The sequence below is a fragment of the Ipomoea nil genome, unplaced genomic scaffold (assembly GCF_001879475.1).
Source record: "Ipomoea nil cultivar Tokyo-kokei standard unplaced genomic scaffold, Asagao_1.1 scaffold2165, whole genome shotgun sequence".
In the NCBI taxonomy this organism is placed as follows: Eukaryota; Viridiplantae; Streptophyta; class Magnoliopsida; order Solanales; family Convolvulaceae; genus Ipomoea; species Ipomoea nil.
In genome coordinates this window covers 1,061,415-1,082,729 of record NW_017618593.1, presented here as the reverse complement: position 1 = coordinate 1,082,729, position 21,315 = coordinate 1,061,415, and the positions used below count along the sequence as shown (strand labels likewise).

Below are 21,315 nucleotides of genomic sequence, written 5' to 3'. Positions count from 1 at the left end.
TGCCAGTTGCAACCGTTATCAATTAGGGACAAAACTCATGCTTGTTGCAACCTAGTACTTGCATTTAGCTTTCATTAACTACAATTCAAACAACATTACTATTAAACATTCTATTGTAGAGTATTTGCAAGATATATCAAGTAAATAGATATATAATGGTTGTATAATTAATTATTAGAATTTAATTGTGTACTATAATAACTAATCATTCAGGTTACATCCGAAATTAAAAGTTGTTGAAATCTAATTTCTAATCTAAAAAAATATGGAGTAATAATTTCTATATACTTACAAAAAAACAACTAACTATTCTTGTGCTATAATGTAGTGCTCTTGTTGAGAGTCAAATGCAAGATCTCCTGCTTACTAAACGGTTGCTCTAACCAACTGAGCTACAAGAGCTAAATGACACTTTTTTTTTTCAAAAGTGAACATTTTTCTAAAAAGAATTTTGGTTGTGTTAGTAGTAACATTCATGGGACCAAAGAACTAAAAGAAAAACAGGGAAATGTCCCACAAGTTATCATTTAGGGGTAAGCACTCTTCCTTGTTCATATTTCATATCTAATTTATTCTTTGTGATCTTATTAATGATGATGAATTGTTAGATTTCTAGGATTTGGATTGGTATTGGTTTGTGTTTGTGTTCTTATGCTTTGAATGTATGAATTATGAGATTGGTTGTATGTTTTGGCCTTGTATGCCTTTGTTGTAGAGGAGTGCATATTGATCTCTTTCCATTGAGGTACCCAATGGTTAGATGACTGTGAGAGTGTGAGTTTAGCAAGAGATTACACTCTCCTTAGTCTTACCCTTGCAATCCCCTTCCTACGACCCGATGGGGCGAGCTTAGCGGAGGAGACGGTAGACCACCCACCAAGTGTTTGATAGAATGCCTCACCCGGCGTAGGGAACGAGAGACTAGGTCGTACATGTCCTAGTGATGGTGCCTTAGGTCTCCCTAGGTTAGCCAAGCTGTATACGCACTCCTGTCTACTAAAGACCAATGAGTGTACAAACCACAATCCCAATTCCATCCAAATCCCTGTTTTACTTGTTTATATTTGTGTCTTTATTTTCCTCCACTTTCTTGTGTTTCTCTCTTCCACTCGACTACCAACACCTCTACCTTGCACCTAGTCCACTCCCATTGGGGCATTGTGACATAGGGTTGTCTTGCATTTCACTTGCTCCGATTTGCCGTCCTTGAGTTCAACACTCGAGGGTTCCACAACCTTCGTTTACACCTCACACACCTTTAATCCATCCCACTCAAAACTACAATTATCAAATGGCGCCGTTGTCGTGGATTGCAATAGGTGACAATCTAGGAATGTGTCAATAGGAGTTCTAGGTAGCCCATTTTAGTTTCTTGTTACCCATTGTGATCATATGTTCTACCTTGTGAATCCATCTTGTTTTTCTTGTTTTTTTGTACATTTTCTTGTTTGTTACTTGCTTGGAAGTGGGCACCAATACTTTGTATGATTTTTGCTCACCTTGCAACTACTTCTAGTTGCAAGTATATGTGTTTTGGTAAAGCTATTTTTGCAGGAATTTTTTAAATTCAATACCAAATGAGCTCACCAATGCCTAGTTATTCTTATCCTTATGGTTGTACACTCGGGGAAACCGTACCATGGAACCAATTTCCAACTCACACGTGTGAACAACACCTACCTTACAAACCTTATCCATATCACCATCTACCATACTATCCAAATCACTACCATTCACCACCACCACCAAACCAATTTGAACCCCAAAATTTTTACCCATCTCAAACACCCACCCAATGGAATGAACCACCTCAAGGAAACCCATCACACATCTCTAATGAGCTTAATGACCTTGAGATTAAGTGGCATGATATTATACATGAAGAAACGAAGCATGTTTATTAGATAATGTGGGGGACTTCACCCACTCCGTTGGCATGAGACTTATCTTGATTGACCTTTGGATGAATTAAGTTAAGATTGAGTAAGGTTAGGTGTATCTTTGACACTTATGTGATCATTGGTTTGATTGAAACTTGCTTGAGGGAAAGCAAGGCTAAAGTGTGGAAACTTGTGATAAGTGTCAAAGACGCACACTTTTAAGGTCCATTTGGGGTAAATTCTAGGCTAAAAGCAATCCTTTGTGTAGCATTATTGTGCCAATTAGCTATGTTTTGCATTATATGGGAAATTACCATCGCACTTTACGTGTTACAGGTTTTTAGGTAAGTTTCGGACTTAAACGAGGCAAAGTGGCTGTAACACCCCGTGTTACGGCCTTCAATCAGGGATTAATTATTTAATTAATGCCGTTAATAATAATTAAATATGATTTAATTATGTTAGGTTCACCTTTAATTAATTAGTAAGGTCCACCATGAACCGTGGACCCTTGCCCGAATAAGAGTCTTAAGCCTGTTAGGAATAATGGAAGTAGGCCTTTTACTATTCAGATTATGATTAGGATCCTCTTTAATTAATATGGTCCACTATGGACCGTGGACCATTATCCCTAAAACAAACCCTAGCCCTATAAGGAATAGAATTAGTAAACGCATACCATTCAGGCCCTAACTAGGAGTCTTAAATATATAAATAGGGAACTTAGGAGGCACCTAGAATCCCCACCACAATAATCTCTCACCACCCAAAGAGTTCCAAGAATCCCCTTAGGAGAAATCAAGAAATCAAGAAAGCTTAAAGAAAGATCCTTCATAGCCAAGGAATTAATTAAGGCTAAGAGGTAACCCATGTCTCAACAAAACCTATTTTCGTAGCTATGATTTCCCCCGTAGGATTTCCCCATATTATTGTGTATTAATGACTTGTGATGATTATGATTGATGATTGATGTGATGATCCCATGGGGGATCTTGATAATCTTGATATTGGGAGATTCTTGATAATTATGATATTCTTGATGATTATATGGAGTTCTTGATGATTATGTGTTGTTCTTGATAATTGTATGATGCCCTTGATGCTTATGTGTTATTCTTACTGAATCTTGCAATTAGAAGGCGAATCGTATTCTTGTTGATATAAAAGTGATTAGAACCCTAGGTTGTATCGTATGATGTTATTCTTGTGTTATCGGGTGGGGTAATCGCATGTTTGGGTGTTGATTATGTTTAGAAAAGCAAGATAGGTTATGTGCCGTTCGTTTCTCGTATTTGATCCGTTAATTGTCTACGTGTTCTCGTTGATTGCGTTGCAAAGTGTCTAAGCATAGTTTCGGGTTCCACAATGGTTCCCGGGGCAAATTTGTGTGGTAAGAGTCAGTGGGGGGTAGGGGACCCGCCACCTACCCACGGCCGGAATAGTGATCCCGGCAGCGGGCAGCCGGCGGGCGGGCAGCTACCCGCCGGCGACCCGCTGCCCGGAATAGTAAATCCGGCGGGCAGCCGGCGGGTGGCCCCCATCCACCGGCTACCCGCTGGAATTTTCCCATCTTGGGTTCCCGGCTTCCCCGTTTGATGTTTCCCCGTCCCCCCGTGGTGTCCCAACGGACTCCGTTAATCGTGCCTATGTCTAGTTTGATATTTCGGGTACCGCTCGTAGGTTTATGAGTCTATTACGGTGCATGCTAGTTGAATTGGTATCCCGTTGACCTAGGTGGAAGAAGCATGAACCCCTTAGGACTATTCTTAGTATGTGATGGATCACGCATAGGTTTTGTTATACGTTTTCTCCCCCTTCCCAATGTGTTAATGTGGGTTGCATGTACTTGCTATGTGTTATGTGTGTATGTAACCCCGAGTTGGTTAAGATCAATCGGGCTATATGGGCAGTCGGGTGGGCTGGGAACCATACCGGCTGTTAACCAGGCTGGTAGAGACCGGTCAGGTATATAAATATTATATAGGACTAAGTTCCACTATACGGGCAGTCGGGTGGGCTGAGAACCATACCGGCTGTTAACCAGGCTGGTAGAGACCGGTCAGGTATATAAATATTATATAGGACAAAGGTCAACTATACGGGCAGTTGAATGGGCTGAGAACCATCCCAACTGTTAACCAGGCTGGTAAAGACCGGTCAGGTATATAAATATTATGTAGGATAAAGGTCCATCAGTCGGTTGCGATCGGCTCCTCCATAATGTGAGACGGGGCAGGGTGCTGGGGGGCCGTGTCAGAGCTATATGCGCTGACCCTCATGTATGGGCATGCGATTGGTCCTGTGGCGCCAACAAAGTGTGTTATGTGATGAGATATGGAGGAGTTGTGTTTATGAGTATATTGGGGGATGTGACTAATGGGTTTTTGCTGGGGATTGTTTATGTTGGGTTGTGATTATTGTTTATGCTTTGCCTTATCTGCCTTATCTGTTGTGAACTGCATATGCTTGTTATAACTGTTGCTTGTGTCTGGCCTTATCTGTCGAGTCATTCCCGGTTTTAAAACTAGAGTTCGTAGGATATATCTTCATGCTCAAAATGGTTTTCGTATATCTATATATATCTCTATATGTATTGTATTTCAACGCGTTGGAGTGGGTTACCAGCATCTCTCGCTGAACAGATATATTTGGCTTTCAGGCAGAAGATTAAGTCACTGGAGCGCGCTAGAACTTGGAGTGTAGAAGTAGATAGTCTCCCTTTCGGCCTGCGTGCCACGTTTATGTAATCACACTTCGAGGATATTAGTTAGTTAGCCTGTGCACTTGGGTTCTCTAGCCTAGGTGTGGCATAGCACCCCGAACGCTTGTATTATATCTTGGATTTAATAAGATTCTACCTTTATTATAAGTTTTAAAAAGTCTTGAAAATCTGGGGTGTTACAGTTGGTATCAGAGCCTAAGTTTGACCCTAGGATAAGACTCTTAAGACCGGACTTTAGGACACTAGGCTTGAACTCTAGGTACTTAGGAACATAGGATTCAGGAATCTTAGGACACGCAGTGAGATTATGAAACCTACACATAACCTCCCCTCACTTCATCCCTCTCTAACTTAAAGGAACCTCCCCCTTCGCTTACCACACCAGGTAAGGGTGCGAATAGATAAGTTTACTTCCACAACTGGGTAACATACACTTACCCGATAAATCGCCTCGTCCTAACTCCCGTCAAAAGACTTGACAAGGACCATGACCAAAGAAAAGGAAGATTTGGAAGAGGCGGTGAAAAGACGTTGCATCAAGACGTCAGGGCTGCTAAAAGGAACGGACTGCAATACTCACCAACCCAGGGTTAGCCACGATAACCCCCGATTCAGACAAATGGCATGCACCTTCCGACAAGTTGCTTTATCTCGGCAAACCCGGGTTGCGGCTACAACAAACAGGAAGGAGAACTAGGACACCGATTTAAAGTAGCGAATGAACGACACCATTAGTCGAATCCTTGGGCGCAAGGTAAGTATATCGCGACACCACCACCCCAGTTTAAAATATCATCCGCCCTGAAACCCCAGCATCTTGATACCCCTATTTGTTGAAAACTCCCACCCCGAATCCTTAATTACCTTAAGAGCAAATTCACAACCGTCACGACCTTGCTCACCCTTTGTTGCGCCTAACCCAAACCCTCGGAAACCCTAAATTGTTATGAGCATTGGAATCATCGCCCTTACTCTAAGTTCATATCCCCACTCTGTTTGGAAACCCTGTTAAAAACCGTAGAGCAGCATAAAGCCCTTACCCTGCCCAGGGGCGTGAAGAACCAACATTCATCGATTCAATATTAAAATAAGTTGTTAGATAGGAATCGGCGAAGTAGGTGGAAGTTACGAATACGTATCATCCCACCCTTGCACGAAAACCGTGAAGGCTTTACGAGAAACCATAGTTGGTACGTACGCCACCGAAGAACGCCATGCGTTGACAAGAGCGGGCAAACAAATACGTTCAATGTGTCAGGGGCCCTCGCTACAGAAAACATCGTCAAATAGGTGCAACAGGACGAACCTCAAGGAGGACATAAAGCCTTGCTATGAATTTCATCCACCAAGGAAGGGATGAAACCCAATAGAACAAGAAAGACTAACCCGAAACCCCCTTTGACCCTTAAGAACCCTTGGCAAGGATTAGGAGTCAAGACCTAGGGATTTGACCCACTAACCGACTGGGTCCAGACTTCTGGACATCCGAGGGGAACGTACACGGAAACCATCACGAGAATTCCCCTGGAAGCCATAGAGACGATGGGGACTTCGACACGGGAAGAGAAGATCAAACGAAAATCTTAGAATCAAACGAAGCCAAGGAAAAGGGATCACCAGTTCGACCGTACGCCACAACCAAACCCCTAACAGGCATAATCACTCGAAGCCAAGAGTCCTTAACCCCTTTCCCTCCCCTTGCCAATCAAGTACCATTTCGTTAAAGAATCTGTCCTACCACTCCAAACCTCTCTCTTGATCCCTCATTACAAACAAACCCGTACAAAGTAGCAACCTTCCTTCCTGTATTACGACCTTGAAACATCGACCCTATCCGCCCCTCGACTTTGAAACCTAGCCCTTGCACTTCTTACACCCCTTAACCCAGACGAAGAAAACATAGATATATATATATATATATATATATATATATATATATATATATATATATATATATGTATATCTACCTCTAGAACTCGTGCTTAAGAATCAATAAACATTGTACGATGGGTCATCCTATGTATCCAAGTCCCTTTTATTGTGCACAAGGGCATGGGACTTGTCAGGACATGAATCTGTGCATTTTGGGGTCTTTCCCGAAGGAATTGACTCTTCCTAGTCACTTTCCCGCGGGTCCCCAACGGGTCCTTGACGGGACCTTGGCGGGTCCTTGGCAGGAGCTTGGCAGGCGGAAGACCGCCCACCTCGCACCCACTGGTACAATGTGCTGATTTCTTAACCCCTCATTTTATTGATTTGTGGCGCACTTGTGTGCCTCGATTTATGAATGTGAGTCTTGGGTAAGGAACCATGGACCACCCAAACAAAGTGTCCTACGTAAAAGACCTTGACGCACGAGACACCATCGGGAAATCACAATCAATTACATTGCACGAGTAATTGAAGTTGGGTCCTACGACACAACCAACTAGGGATGTTTGGCGTAAAGGATTGCGCAAACCAAGGAGGAGAGTTGGGAACTCGTGCTAAGAACCCACGAAAACCTTAAAAGTCAAAATGCTAAGGGTGGACCGGGACTCCTCTAAACCATGAACATCGTTCGAGCAAATCAGAGGACTCTTTACAAGTTGTATGGAATCAAGAACTACGTAGTCCATGGTGCTAAGCAAAAGGGTGAAGAGCACATTCGCACCAAGACTTCAAGGGTCATTAAGGACCTACAAGGAAATGAGGCGACTCGTAAAGTCGCCGAGTCATCCCACAACGAGATTTGGTAACCGACTGCGCTTTAAAAAGAAAAAGGGCACGCAAGGACACCTTCAACATTAAAAATAACACAAAAAGGGCACAACACCAAGGTTTAACAAGGATCTTAAAGTCAAGCAAGTACCAACACCAAGGAAGGAGGATCATCAGCTCGTCGACGCATCGTGATCAAAGCATCTAACCAGATTATTCACTTGGGATCGAGAAACCTTAACCCATCCTAGCCGAATTCCTTTCCCTCCCTCGGAAAACCGGCCCCCTCCTTATTTCAAAACCCTTTCTACCATTCAGACCCCATTCTTAATCCCATGTTTTAACGATTCCATACAAGTGACAACCTCACAACCTAAGTTGCAACCTTGAAAACTTGATCCTAATTCCTGAATTCACCGTGCCCTCAAGTTTGAAACCCACTCTCTTGGCCCTGTAAACCTAATCGTCCCCAAAAACGCAACACGCATAGGCGTACAAGTATACAATTTCCCCGTGGAATACCTTCTCTATAGGACCACGGTTCTACTCTTGACTCGTTAACCCTGCAATGAATTCCAAGCTTCGGGGACGAAGCTTCTCGTAAGGGGGGGAGAGTGTAACACCCCGTGTTACGGCCTTCAATCAGGGATTAATTATTTAATTAATCCCGTTAATAATAATTAAATATGATTTAATTATGTTAGGTTCACCTTTAATTAATTAGTAAGGTCCACCATGAACCGTGGACCCTTGCCCGAATAAGAGTCTTAAGCCTGTTAGGAATAATGGAAGTAGGCCTTTTACTATTCAGATTATGATTAGGATCCTCTTTAATTAATATGGTCCACTATGGACCGTGGACCATTATCCCTAAAACAAACCCTAGCCCTATAAGGAATAGAATTAGTAAACGCATACCATTCAGGCCCTAACTAGGAGTCTTAAATATATAAATAGGGAACTTAGGAGGCACCTAGAATCCCCACCACAATAATCTCTCACCACCCAAAGAGTTCCAAGAATCCCCTTAGGAGAAATCAAGAAATCAAGAAAGCTTAAAGAAAGATCCTTCATAGCCAAGGAATTAATTAAGGCTAAGAGGTAACCCATGTCTCAACAAAACCTATTTTCGTAGCTATGATTTCCCCCGTAGGATTTCCCCATATTATTGTGTATTAATGACTTGTGATGATTATGATTGATGATTGATGTGATGATCCCATGGGGGATCTTGATAATCTTGATATTGGGAGATTCTTGATAATTATGATATTCTTGATGATTATATGGAGTTCTTGATGATTATGTGTTGTTCTTGATAATTGTATGATGCCCTTGATGCTTATGTGTTATTCTTACTGAATCTTGCAATTAGAAGGCGAATCGTATTCTTGTTGATATAAAAGTGATTAGAACCCTAGGTTGTATCGTATGATGTTATTCTTGTGTTATCGGGTGGGGTAATCGCATGTTTGGGTGTTGATTATGTTTAGAAAAGCAAGATAGGTTATGTGCCGTTCGTTTCTCGTATTTGATCCGTTAATTGTCTACGTGTTGTCGTTGATTGCGTTGCAAAGTGTCTAAGCATAGTTTCGGGTTCCACAATGGTTCCCGGGGCAAATTTGTGTGGTAAGAGTCAGTGGGGGGTAGGGGACCCGCCACCTACCCACGGCCGGAATAGTGATCCCGGCAGCGGGCAGCCGGCGGGCGGGCAGCTACCCGCCGGCGACCCGCTGCCCGGAATAGTAAATCCGGCGGGCAGCCGGCGGGTGGCCCCCACCCACCGGCTTCCCGCTGGAATTTTCCCCATCTTGGGTTCCCGGCTTCCCCGTTTGATGTTTCCCCGTCCCCCCGTGGTGTCCCAACGGACTCCGTTAATCGTGCCTATGTCTAGTTTGATATTTCGGGTACCGTTCGTAGGTTTATGAGTTTATTACGGTGCATGCTAGTTGAATTGGTATCCCGTTGACCTAGGTGGAAGAAGCATGAACCCCTTAGGACTATTCTTAGTATGTGATGGATCACACATAGGTTTTGTTATACGTTTTCTCCCCCTTCCCAATGTGTTAATGTGGGTTGCATGTACTTGCTATGTGTTATGTGTGCATGTAACCCCGAGTTGGTTAAGATCAATCGGGCTATACGGGCAGTCGGGTGGGCTGAGAACCATACCGGCTGTTAACCAGGCTGGTAGAGACCGGTCAGGTATATAAATATTATATAGGACTAAGTTCCACTATACGGGCAGTCGGGTGGGCTGAGAACCATACCGGCTGTTAACCAGGCTGGTAGAGACCGGTCAGGTATATAAATATTATATAGGACAAAGGTCCACTATACGGGCAGTTGAATGGGCTGAGAACCATCCCAACTGTTAACCAGGCTGGTAAAGACCGGTCAGGTATATAAATATTATGTAGGACAAAGGTCCATCAGTCGGTTGCGATCGGCTCCTCCGTAATGTGAGACGGGGCAGGGTGCTGCGGGGCCGTGTCAGAGCTATATGCGCTGACTCTCATGTATGGGCATGCGATTGGTCCTGTGGCGCCAACAAAGTGTGTTATGTGATGAGATATGGAGGAGTTGTGTTTATGAGTATATTGGGGGATGTGACTAATGGGTTTATGCTGGGGATTGTTTATGTTGGGTTGTGATTATTGTTTATGCTTTGCCTTATCTGCCTTATCTGTTGTGAACTGCATATGCTTGTTATAACTGTTGCTTGTGTCTGGCCTTATCTGTCGAGTCATTCCCGGTTTTAAAACTAGAGTTCGTAGGATATATCTTCATGCTCAAAATGGTTTTCGTATATCTATATATATCTCTATATGTATTGTATTTCAACGCGTTGGAGTGGGTTACCAGCATCTCTCGCTGAACAGATATATTTGGCTTTCAGGCAGAAGATTAAGTCACTGGAGCGCGCTAGAACTTGGAGTGTAGAAGTAGATAGTCTCCCTTTCGGCCTGCGTTCCACGTTTATGTAATCACACTTCGAGGATATTAGTTAGTTAGCCTGTGCACTTGGGTTCTCTAGCCTAGGTGTGGCATAGCACCCCGAACGCTTATATTATATCTTGGGATTTAATAAGATTCTACCTTTATTATAACTTTTAAAAAGTCTTGAAAATCTGGGGTGTTACAGTGGCACAACCGGAATGAAAGCCGGATAAGAAGACAAGCCAGGACCTAGAAACGAGTCCACAACGTGCATTGCAGCACACGTTATGGAGAAACACAAACAGGGCTGAAATTCCAAAAACTTCCACGCCAAGCACAACGTGCATTGTGAAGCACGTTGGGCAGAATAAGTTCTCGGACAATGCACATTGTCTGGGCGTTGAAGGGGCTACGAAAGGAAATGAAAGGGGAGGCTATTTAAAGTGTTTTAGATCAAATATGTAGGTGGAGACACAATTTTAGAAAGAGAAATAGATAGCTTGGCATTTAAATTAGAGAGAAACACTTTTGTAGAGGAGATTTGATAGATCCAAGCTAGTTCTTGAGAGATTGATTGAAGGAAGAGCTTGACAAACTCCATTTCAAGAGATCTTGAAAGACTTGATTTCATTTTCCTAATCTACTTTTGGGTATAATTTCTACTCTTTTCTATTTCTTCTTGCTTTGCTAGGGTTAGATCTATGAATGCTTTTATAATTCTCATGTCTATTGTAGGCAAGCCTTGTTAGGGTTTGGATTGTGAAAGTGTGTGTTGATGATGCTTCCATGACTTAGATCTCAAATTAGGGATTGATTGATAACATTGCTTCTACATTTTGTTGTTGAGGTTTGTCTTGTATGGAACCTAGGAACTTTATCACCTCCTATGTGTTTGAGGGATTGACCTATGCTAGGTCAATCCAAGCTCCTATCCTTAGCATTTCCTAGCTCAAGGAACCCTACGGGGCTTGGTTAGTAAGGGGTTGAAGGCAAGGTATTCGAGGAAAGACTTAGGTGAAAACCTAAGCAAAGTCCTAGTAGTCTAAGTTACGAAAGGACGTATGCCACTCCCTAGACTTAGCAATGTCATCCTCTTTCCCTATGTCAAATGATCCCCTTAGCATCTTCATCCACAATAATCAATTCAACCCTACTTGGTTATCATTTTGTTTTTTGTTGTTAGCATTCATTTTGTTCATTCACTACGACGTTATTCAATTGTGTGTGCGTGACTTGCTTGCAAACATTACCGATGTCTTTACTTTCCAACCTTAGAAACTTAGGGGTAACTCCGAGCGGCCATCCCTTGAGGATGACAAAATCCGGGATTCATCCCAACACAATTAAACTATCCTAAAAAGAAAACAAGCTAAAGGAAGGAAAAACAAACACATCAAAATAGCGTCATTGCAGGGGATGACATTAGGTTTTAGCCATTTGTTGCTAAGTACGAATTTGAATTCGGTTATTGTTTGATTGCTTGTTACTTTTATTTTACTTTTTTTTTTCATTTTATTTTTGGTTTGCAAAACGTGTGACTAGATTTAGGGATGGATGGCAAACAAGGTTTCAAGCAGCAAAGTTTCCACCAAGCAAACACCACTACAAAGCTAAAAGTTCCCAACTAAAACCAAGGTCTAAATTAAACAACAAGTCTCAACACCAACTTAACGATCTAACTTACTCCTAAAGCTTCAAAGTTATTGATGTAATGCTCTTAATACGAGTCGAACTCAAGGCTTCTCACTTACTAAACGAGTGTTCTAACCAACAGAGCTACAAAAGCTAGATAACACTTTTTCAAAAAGTGACAATTTTTCTAAAAAGAATTTTGGTTGTCTTTGTAAATGCCAGTTGAAACCTTGTACTTGCATTCAGCTTTCATTAACTACAATTTCAACAACAATTTTCTATAGACTGAATAATACATACAAAAAGCCACACACTATTCCTTGGCTATAATGTAATGCTCTTGTGTAGAGCTGAACTCAATACCTCACGATTATTAAACAGGTGCTCTAACTAACTGAGCTACAAGAGGTAGATAGAACTTTTTCCAAAAGTGACAATTTTTCTAAAAAGAATTTTGGTTGTCTTAGTAATAAGATTCATGGGACCAAAGAACTAAAATAAAAACAGAGAAATGACCCAATAGTTATCAATTAGGGGCAAAACTCATACCAGTTGCAACCGTTATCAATAAGGGGCAAAACTCATGCCAGTTGCAACCTAGTACTTGCATTCAGCTTTCATTAACTACAATTTCAACAACATTACTGTTAAACACTCTACTCGAGAGTATTTGCATGATATATCAAGTCAATAGATATATAATGATTTTATAATTAATTATTAGAATTTACTTATGAACGATTATAACTAATCATTCAGGTTACATCCGAAATTAAAAGTTGTTGAAATATAATTTCTAATCTAAAAAAATATGGAGTAATAATTTCTATATGTTATAAATATTTTATTAGTGGCCATTAAACCATTAGACCTTTCAATAGCCTAGCCTTTAATCATGTATTGATGTTGAGTATGTGAAAGGTTGTATGAAACCTTATATAATTGAGTGAAGGCTAATGAAATGACACACATATTGTTGTGCCCTACATTTGGTGTTCTTCTTCTTCTTCTTTTTCTCTTCTTTACGTATACACGCATACATATATATGAACCTCCGGGCGAGTTACCGTGCAAACATCACGTGAGAACAGAGCTAGTTGATAGGTCAAATTATAACACGTTTTCAGCACGAGTCTCTATCGTAATCTCTGGTGAATGGTACTATTGGTTCATTTTTCCTATGAATTTTTGTTTTTGAATCATATGCCGTTGTTTATATATAAATATTATGTGTATATATGGCTATGAGTTTGGTTTGGAATATTCAATTATTGTTTCTATGAAATGAGTGATAATTCTTCATATTTGTTAACAACTTTTGAGTTATGAACTCATCATCAAGACATGGTTAAGAATTTGGGTAAATACTTGAATTTGTAAATACATATTATTTTTATTTATTCTCTCAATTCATGTATATGAGTTAGGTTCTACATATGCCATGATGCTTTGAAATGGTAAATACATGTGGTTATATGTTAAATTGTATGTATATATGTACGTGCAAATGTAAATGTGTTCATCTGTATATATATATGGGTTAAATATACACGTGTTTGATATTTACCAGTGAAACAATGATTCTTGCACTATTTCCCATTATTGGAATTTACTATATTCACTTAAAATGACTTCATGCCTTAGGAAAAGATAATATTTACTATATTGATCATGTATATTGATTATGTACTATTCCCCATGTTTGGCATTTATGCTTCTTTTGAAAAATATATATAAAATGACTACATAGAGAAGTATGAATCTATATGAGAACATGTGAAATATTCCATTTTCACATTCTATTTGAAATTTGCTTACAAGACATGTTTTTCACATGAATATCAACTACTGTTTCTATAAGTATAAGTTGCATCAAATGATGATCTTGTGGATCATGCCTTTCATTAAAAATGTAAATTTATTGAGCTCACTTATGAATGAAGCAATTATTTAGCTTGAGCTCTTGATATTGAAATATATTCGGCATCTAAAGAATTGAGTCAAGTTTTTTGTTGCTAAGTCATAGAGCACCGATGCCTAAAAGGCACAAGCTGTCATTTTCATACGTCACCACTTGAACCACAACCTTAAAAAAATGAGTGTCTGATTGAAAAAGAACGCCTTGAATTAATGGAAGTCCCTGAAGGACTATTCCGACCAGAAGTGATCAAATGTTCTTCCTTAGACACATTTTGACTAGTTTAATCTCATGTTTAATTTTGAGATTATAATGTAAGTCAGTGATTAATTACAATTCAGCTATGCACAAAATAGTCTCGTAAGTGAAACTATAAACAAGAAGTTTCAGAGAAATATTTAATTGGAAAGACATTGCCAACTTTTCATGAGAGTAATTTGTACTCCAGCAGTAGTACAAGACAACAAATTATGAGAAGTATCCTAAGCTAATTTTAGCACCCCTTGTGGCTAAGAAACATAACTAGTTGTTGATGAAGAGTCAAAATGCATGTCTGGTCGATTTTTGCATAGGTGCTTGAAGCTCATAATGTTACCCAGTTGAGCAACTTTATAAGGGGTTGCGGTCGAAATTATAATCGGTGTGGTATGAGTTTCGAGCTCAGAATAAGAAAGAAAGTGATCAAGATATTCAAGGACGACCAAACTCATCGAGGCAAAATCCTAGCCAGAAGCAGGTTTGCTAACAATGTGGGTTTGAAGAGCATTGATCCCTACGTGCCGCACACCAAAGCATTTGGTCGTCGAAGAATGTACCTCATCTTGATGATTTTTAGGTAATTTTCCTGAAGCAAATACTGTGATAAATGATGATAATGAAATGATGAGGTATTGATGAAGAAATGATTGGTGTCATGATAATGTTTGAGTAATTCATGAAAATATATTCATGGATAAAAAGGTTAGCTAGCTCATACCTGAAGCATGAAGCATCCGAGAAGTTAACTTATGCCTGAAGCACCCGAAAAGTTAATTCATTGCCGCAATAACTTATTGCGTAACGGAGTAGTATATACACTCCAAATGTGTTTTTGAGTGCAAAGTTATTTTTTTTGGAGGCAAATTATTATGAGTGTAAAGTGACTTTACTTTGCTGATTTTTCTTGCTGTTTTTACTACTCGAATTGACTATTCAAAAAGTTTACCTCTCTAAGCTTACATCTCTTAGCTTACCTCTGTAATCTTACTTCTCGATTTACTTCTTGAATTTTTACTTTCTGGAACTTTATTTTTCAGAGGAAGTTTACTTCTCAGAATTAATTCTATTAGTTTGCATGCTTATTTATGGAATTTTTTCTCATGCATGCAACATGACTCTCATATGAAATTGACTGGTTGCTAATTCAAGATTGAATTATTGTCAATCCCGGAAGGATTGCTATTATCAACAAATTATGAGAATCTTCTTTTGACTAAATTTATGATGTCAACATGACTAAATTCTCTCAGAATATGACTTAGTGCAATTCTGTGTTGTTTAGGGATTTGTATACTCGTTTATAAAAATGATCTTTGACTTATTGTCATACATGATATGATTGATTTAGATGTTATTGGTTTGGAAGATAGAAATGAATTATATCATATCAATTTGCCTGAAGCAAACAAAGGAATAAATTATTTCATATTAGTTTGCCTGAAGCAAATGAGGGAGTGAATTATATCATGTGAATTAGCACGAAACAATTCCCAAACCAGTGAGTGACCTAATGTAAAGTTCAGGATAAGGATTTTTAGAAGATCTTGAAGATCTATTTTATTTGACAAGCTTCACAGCTTCCCTATGATTGTTGTGTACCCTTAGCTTGTAATATCATTTGATATGTATGCTTTCATATATGATTATATATTTTCTTCTTGAGGACATCAGTTTTATATGCTATTGTGGTTATCACAATCTCACCTACTGCATATCATAATTATTCCCCCTAGAACCTAGTACGTGGTATAAAACCAAACATTTCCCATCTGCGTTTTATTCACAGTGTGCAGTCTTTATCCTATATCACCACCATAGCGTACCTTTGTGGGCATGTATATATTGATTATAAACCTCCGTCTGTTATTTAAATTCTTAGAGCCCATGATAAGGGATCAATATATAATTAGGTACGCTGATTGCACACTTTATGAAGATCATTTCACGGCATTAGGGGGAGATAAGAGCTCAAATTTAATAGAATGCTGAGAAATTCTATGGATGATTGATGAAAAAGATCTTCAATATTTAAATCCACGTACTAGGTAGACTGAACTAGAAGTTCAAAAGAAGTAAACTGAACTAGAAGTTCAGAAGATAATTAATCTGTCAATATATATATTGATCATAAAAAGAGTGACTAGGTCCTACATATTTTCCCCAACTTGGACCATATGTATCTACCAATGCTACTTGACGCTAGAAGCGTGGAGACATGTTGGTATAATCCGCGGAAAGCTAAATCTAGTAGAAAATGGTGTTACTCTTGAAATCGCTTAAAAAAGTATGTCCTGAAGACATTCGTCCAGAAGGCGAAAATCCCAGTAAAATTTTAGGTGCACCCAAAATCATAATACTGGGGATGCGGAACGACCAGATAAAAATATCTTTGGGAAATGTCTAGAGTCTGGTTGAATTAGAAATTGCCATTATTTTATATATATGGGAGAAATTTATGAAAAATGCTATAGTTGTCGACAACAGAATTGCCTTTACAAATTGTTCTCGTTATATGAGAATCTGGATCCAGAGCTAGGCACCAGTTGTGCCTTGGTATTTTTTATGTATAACAGAGCAATTAAGGCATGTACAACTCAGCTCGCTAAAACTGTATTCTCTTTATAACACGTACACCATTTAATGTTAACCCTGTAGGTTACAAATGGGTGTTTGTATGAAAGAGAAATACAAACAATATGGTGGTATGATATAAAGCGAGACTGGTAGCTTAAGGGTTTTTGCAGAGACCCTGAATTAATTTTGATCAAATATTCTCTCCCACAACATATGGCATTACGTTCCGCAAATTAACATTATTGGCAGTGAATTATGAATTTTGATATGCAGTTGATGAACGTCATGACTGTAATTTATTGGTCATTAGACGCTAATATTTATTTGTAAATACCCGATGGATTCAACACTTTTGGAATGTGGAAAGTGAAAATCGCAACGTGTATCATTAAATTACAAAATTCTTTGTAAGAATTGAATATTATTGACTGAGTGTTTTTCCTCCTAAAGAAGGAATGCGTATTGAATGATTGAGTTGACTATGTATTTTTCCTCCCGAAGAAGGAATATGCAAATATGTACCATTACGTGTTCGTTAAAAAATTGCTAATGGAGTTATTTGTTTATTATCATAGTTGATATTGATGGTTTAAATATCATTGAAACACATAGAGAGCTTGGTGATATCAGCTCATGCCGAAAGACGGAGTTTTGAAATAAAAGACTTGGAAACCCATGTATTGTCTCGACCTGAAGATCGAGCTTCTCCTTGAAGAAGTTTTATACACCAGTTAGCCTATTTGAAAAATGTCTTGAAGATGTTTTATATGGATAAGTATTATTTACTTATCACACTAACGGTTGTCCAATAATCTCTTGAAGTAGATAAAGGACAATTTAGACTCGAAGATGATAATGAGGATATTTTGGGACTGGAAGTCCATTACTTGATATTTTTATTAGAGCACTATTATAGAGCTAGAAGTTCTATAGTCGCATCAGGCCTGATATTGAATTTGCGATGAAATTGCTAGCAAAGTTTAGTGCTCCCTCTACAATGAAATATTAGAATTGTGTTTAACATATCCTCCAGCATTTTCGAGGTATAAAGATTTTGACGTTTATGTGAGAAACGAATATGTGATTTTGATGGCTACTTGGGTGCTGGCTCTTTTATTTGATCCCTATGATGCCAAGTCTCAAACTGGTTATGCTAAGTTTTACCCCCAATGTCCCATATGAGGATGAATAAAGATTGTGTTGCCCGAACAAGTAATAGTTTTGTTAAGGGGAACCTTACAAAACATATTGCATGCACCTAAGTCCTTTTACACACATGAACTCCAGAAGAGTGGTAAAATTCTTGTTGAGAAAGTTTTCGCTAGTGAATAATCTTGCAGATATATATGTTCGCTAAGTCTCTCCCTACACCCACTTTTGAGTAATATGTTTATAAAATTGGGATGCGTTGGCTAAGAAGATTGTTATCTTCAGGGGGAGCGACAACCCCTAGCTGTGCTAGAATGGGCAATCTAGAGGACTTTTGAAATCCTAAAGATTATGCTATGAAAACATATGATTGTACTCTTTTTCCCTTAGCTAAGTTTTTTCCCACAGGGTTTTCTTAGGCTAAGGTTTTTAATGAGGCAATCGATGTTGGTGCACTTGAGTGGATAGTCCTGAAGACCTTTGAAATCTTGAAGATTATGCCCGGAAGGCTTATGGTTGTACTCTTTTCCTTAGCTAAGTTTTTTTCCCATTGGGTTTTCTTAAGGTTTTTAATGAGGCAACCGGTGCAACACAATGGTTTGACATACTTCGTGTACTCTTTTCCTCGTCTAGATTTTTCCCACAGGGTTTTTCTATCGAGGTTTTTAACGAGGCATGAGTATAGTTATTTAATGGCCAAGGGGGAGTGTTATAAATATTTTATTAGTGGCCATTAAACCATTAGACCTTTCAATAGCCTAGCCTTTAATCATGTATTGATGTTGAGTATGTGAAAGGTTGTATGAAGCCTTATATAATGGAGTGAAGGCTAATGAAATGACACACATATTGTTGTGCCCTACATTTGGTGTTCTTCTTCTTCTTCTTCTTTTTCTCTTCTTTACGTATACACGCATACATATATATGAACCTCCGGGCGAGTTACCGTGCAAACATCACGTGAGAACAGAGCTAGTTAATAGGTCAAATTATAACACTATATACTTAAAAAAAAACAACTAACTATTCTTGTGCTATAATGTTGTGCTCTTGTTAAGAGTCAAATTCAAGACTACCTGCTTACTAAACGGGTGCTCTAACCAATTGAACTACAAGAGCTAAATAACACTTTTTTAAAAAAAAGTGACCATTTTTCTAAATAGATTTTTGGTCGTGTTAGTAGTAACATTCATGGGACCAAAGAACTAAAAGAAAAACAGAGAAATGTCCCACAAGTTATCATTTAGGGGTAAAACTCTCAACAACAGTACATCAAAACACTCTACTAATCATTGAGGTTACATCCGAAATTAAAAATTGTTGAGATCTAATTTATAATATGGAGTAATACTTTGTTGAGATCTAATTTATAATATGGAGTAATACTGTCTATATACGAAATAATACTTATAAATTGCAACTCACGATTCCTAGTAAAGGATGTAATGCTTTTGTTATGGGTCGAACTCAAGACCTCTCACTTACTAAACGGGTGTTCTAACTAATTGAGCTACAAGAGGTAAATATCACTTTTTCCAAAAGTGACGATTTTTTATAAAAAGAATTTTAGTTGTCGCAGTAATAAGATTCATGGGACTAAAGAACTAAAAGAAAAATAGAGAAATGTCCCACAAGTTATCATTTAGGGGTAAAACTCTCAACAACAGTACTTCAAAACACTCTACTAATCATTCAAGACACATCCGAAATTAAAAGTTTTTGAGATCTAAATATAATATGGATACTTTCTATATACTAAATAATAATTATAAATAGCAACTCACTATTCGTAGGTAAGGATGTAATGTTTTTGTTATGGGTCGAACTCAAAACCTCTCATTTACTAAACGGGTGTTCTAATCAACTAAGCTGCAAGAGGTAGATATCACTTTTTTTCCAAAAGTGACGATTTTTATAAAAAGAATTTTAGTTGTTTTACTAAACGGGTGCTCTCTGTTTTTATTTTAGTTCTTTGGTCCCATGAATCTTATTACTAAGAAAACCAGAATTCTTTTTAGAAAAATTGTCACTTATAGAAAAGGTGTTATCTAGCTCTTGTAACTCAGTTGGTTAGAGCACCTATTTAGTAAGCGGGAGGTTTTGAGCTCAACTCTCAACAAGAGGATTACAGCGAGAAGTGCAAGTACTAGGCTGCTATTTGTAAATTAGTTCTCAATAACATTTAATTTTGGAGTGATTAGTAGAATGTTTTGCAGTACTGTTGTTGAGAGTTTTACCCCTAAATGACAACTTGGTAACTTGGGGACTTTTCCCTGTGTTTTTTTTAGTTCTTTGGTCCCATTAATGTTAGCTCTTGTACCTCAGTTGGTTAGAACACCCGTTTAGTAAGCGAGGTCTTGAATTCTTCTCTCAATAAAAGCATTACATTATAGCACAAGAATAGTTAGTTGTTTTTTGTAAGCATATAGAAATTATTACTTCATATTTTTTTAGATTAGAAATTAGATTTAAACAACTTTTAATTTCGAATGTAACCTGTAAGATTATTTATTATAGTTCATAATTAAATTATAATAATTAATTATACAATAATTATATACCTTTTGACTTGATATATCTTATAAACACTGTACAGTAGAGTATTTAAAAGTAATGTTGTTGAAATTGTAGTTAATGAAAGTTGAACGCAAATACACTAGGTTGCAGCTGGAATGAGTTTTACCCCTAATTGATAACAGTTGTAACTGACATGAGGTTTTCCCCAATTGATAACTATTGGATCATTTGTTTGTGGTTATTTTAGTTCTTTGGTCACATGAATCTTATTACTAAGACAACCAAAATTATTTGTCGAAAAATTGTCACTTTTGGAAAAAGTGATATCTTGCTCTTGTAGCTCAGTTGTTTAGAGCACCCGTTTAGTAAGTGGGAGGTCTTGAGTTGAACTCTCAACAAGAGCATTACATTATAGCCTAGCAAGTACTAGGTTGCAATGGGAATGAGTTTAGCCCCTATTTCTCAGCTTTTATTTTAGTTCTTTGGTCCCATGAATCTTATTACTAAGAAAACAAAAATTCTTTATAGAAAAATTGTCACTTATGGAAAAAGTGTTATCTAGCTCTTGTAGCTTTGTTGGTTAGAGCACTCGTTTAGTAAGCGGGAGGTCTTGAGTTCACCTCTCAACAAGAATATTACATTATATATAGCTTAGGAATAGTGAGTTGCTATTTCATAATAAGTTATTATTCACTATGAAATTGTAGCTTACTGAAAGCGCAAGTACTAGGTCGTTATTTGGAAAAAGTGTTATCTAGCTTTGTAATTGTAGCTTACTGAAAGCGTAAGTACTAGGTTTTTATTTCTAAGTATGGAAAATTGAAACTTTTGGAAAAAGGGTTATCTAGCTTTGTAGCTCAGTTGGATTGAATACCCGACTAGTAAGCGAGAGGTGTTGAGTTCAACATGTAACAAGAGCATTAAATTATATACTAGGTCTAGTGAGTTTCTAGTTATAAGTATTATTTAGTATATAGAAATTATTACTCCATATTATAAATTAGATCTCAACAACATTTAATTTT

The 21,315-nt window shown here is 38.3% G+C and overlaps 1 non-coding gene across 1 annotated transcript; it reads left to right on the top strand.

Moving 5' to 3' along the window:
- The first annotated feature begins 20,620 nt into the window (after window positions 1-20,620).
- TRNAT-AGU lies at window positions 20,621-20,694 on the top strand. The gene has a single exon. It is a non-coding gene; the product is annotated as a tRNA-Thr (tRNA).
- The last annotated feature ends 621 nt before the right edge of the window (window positions 20,695-21,315 follow it).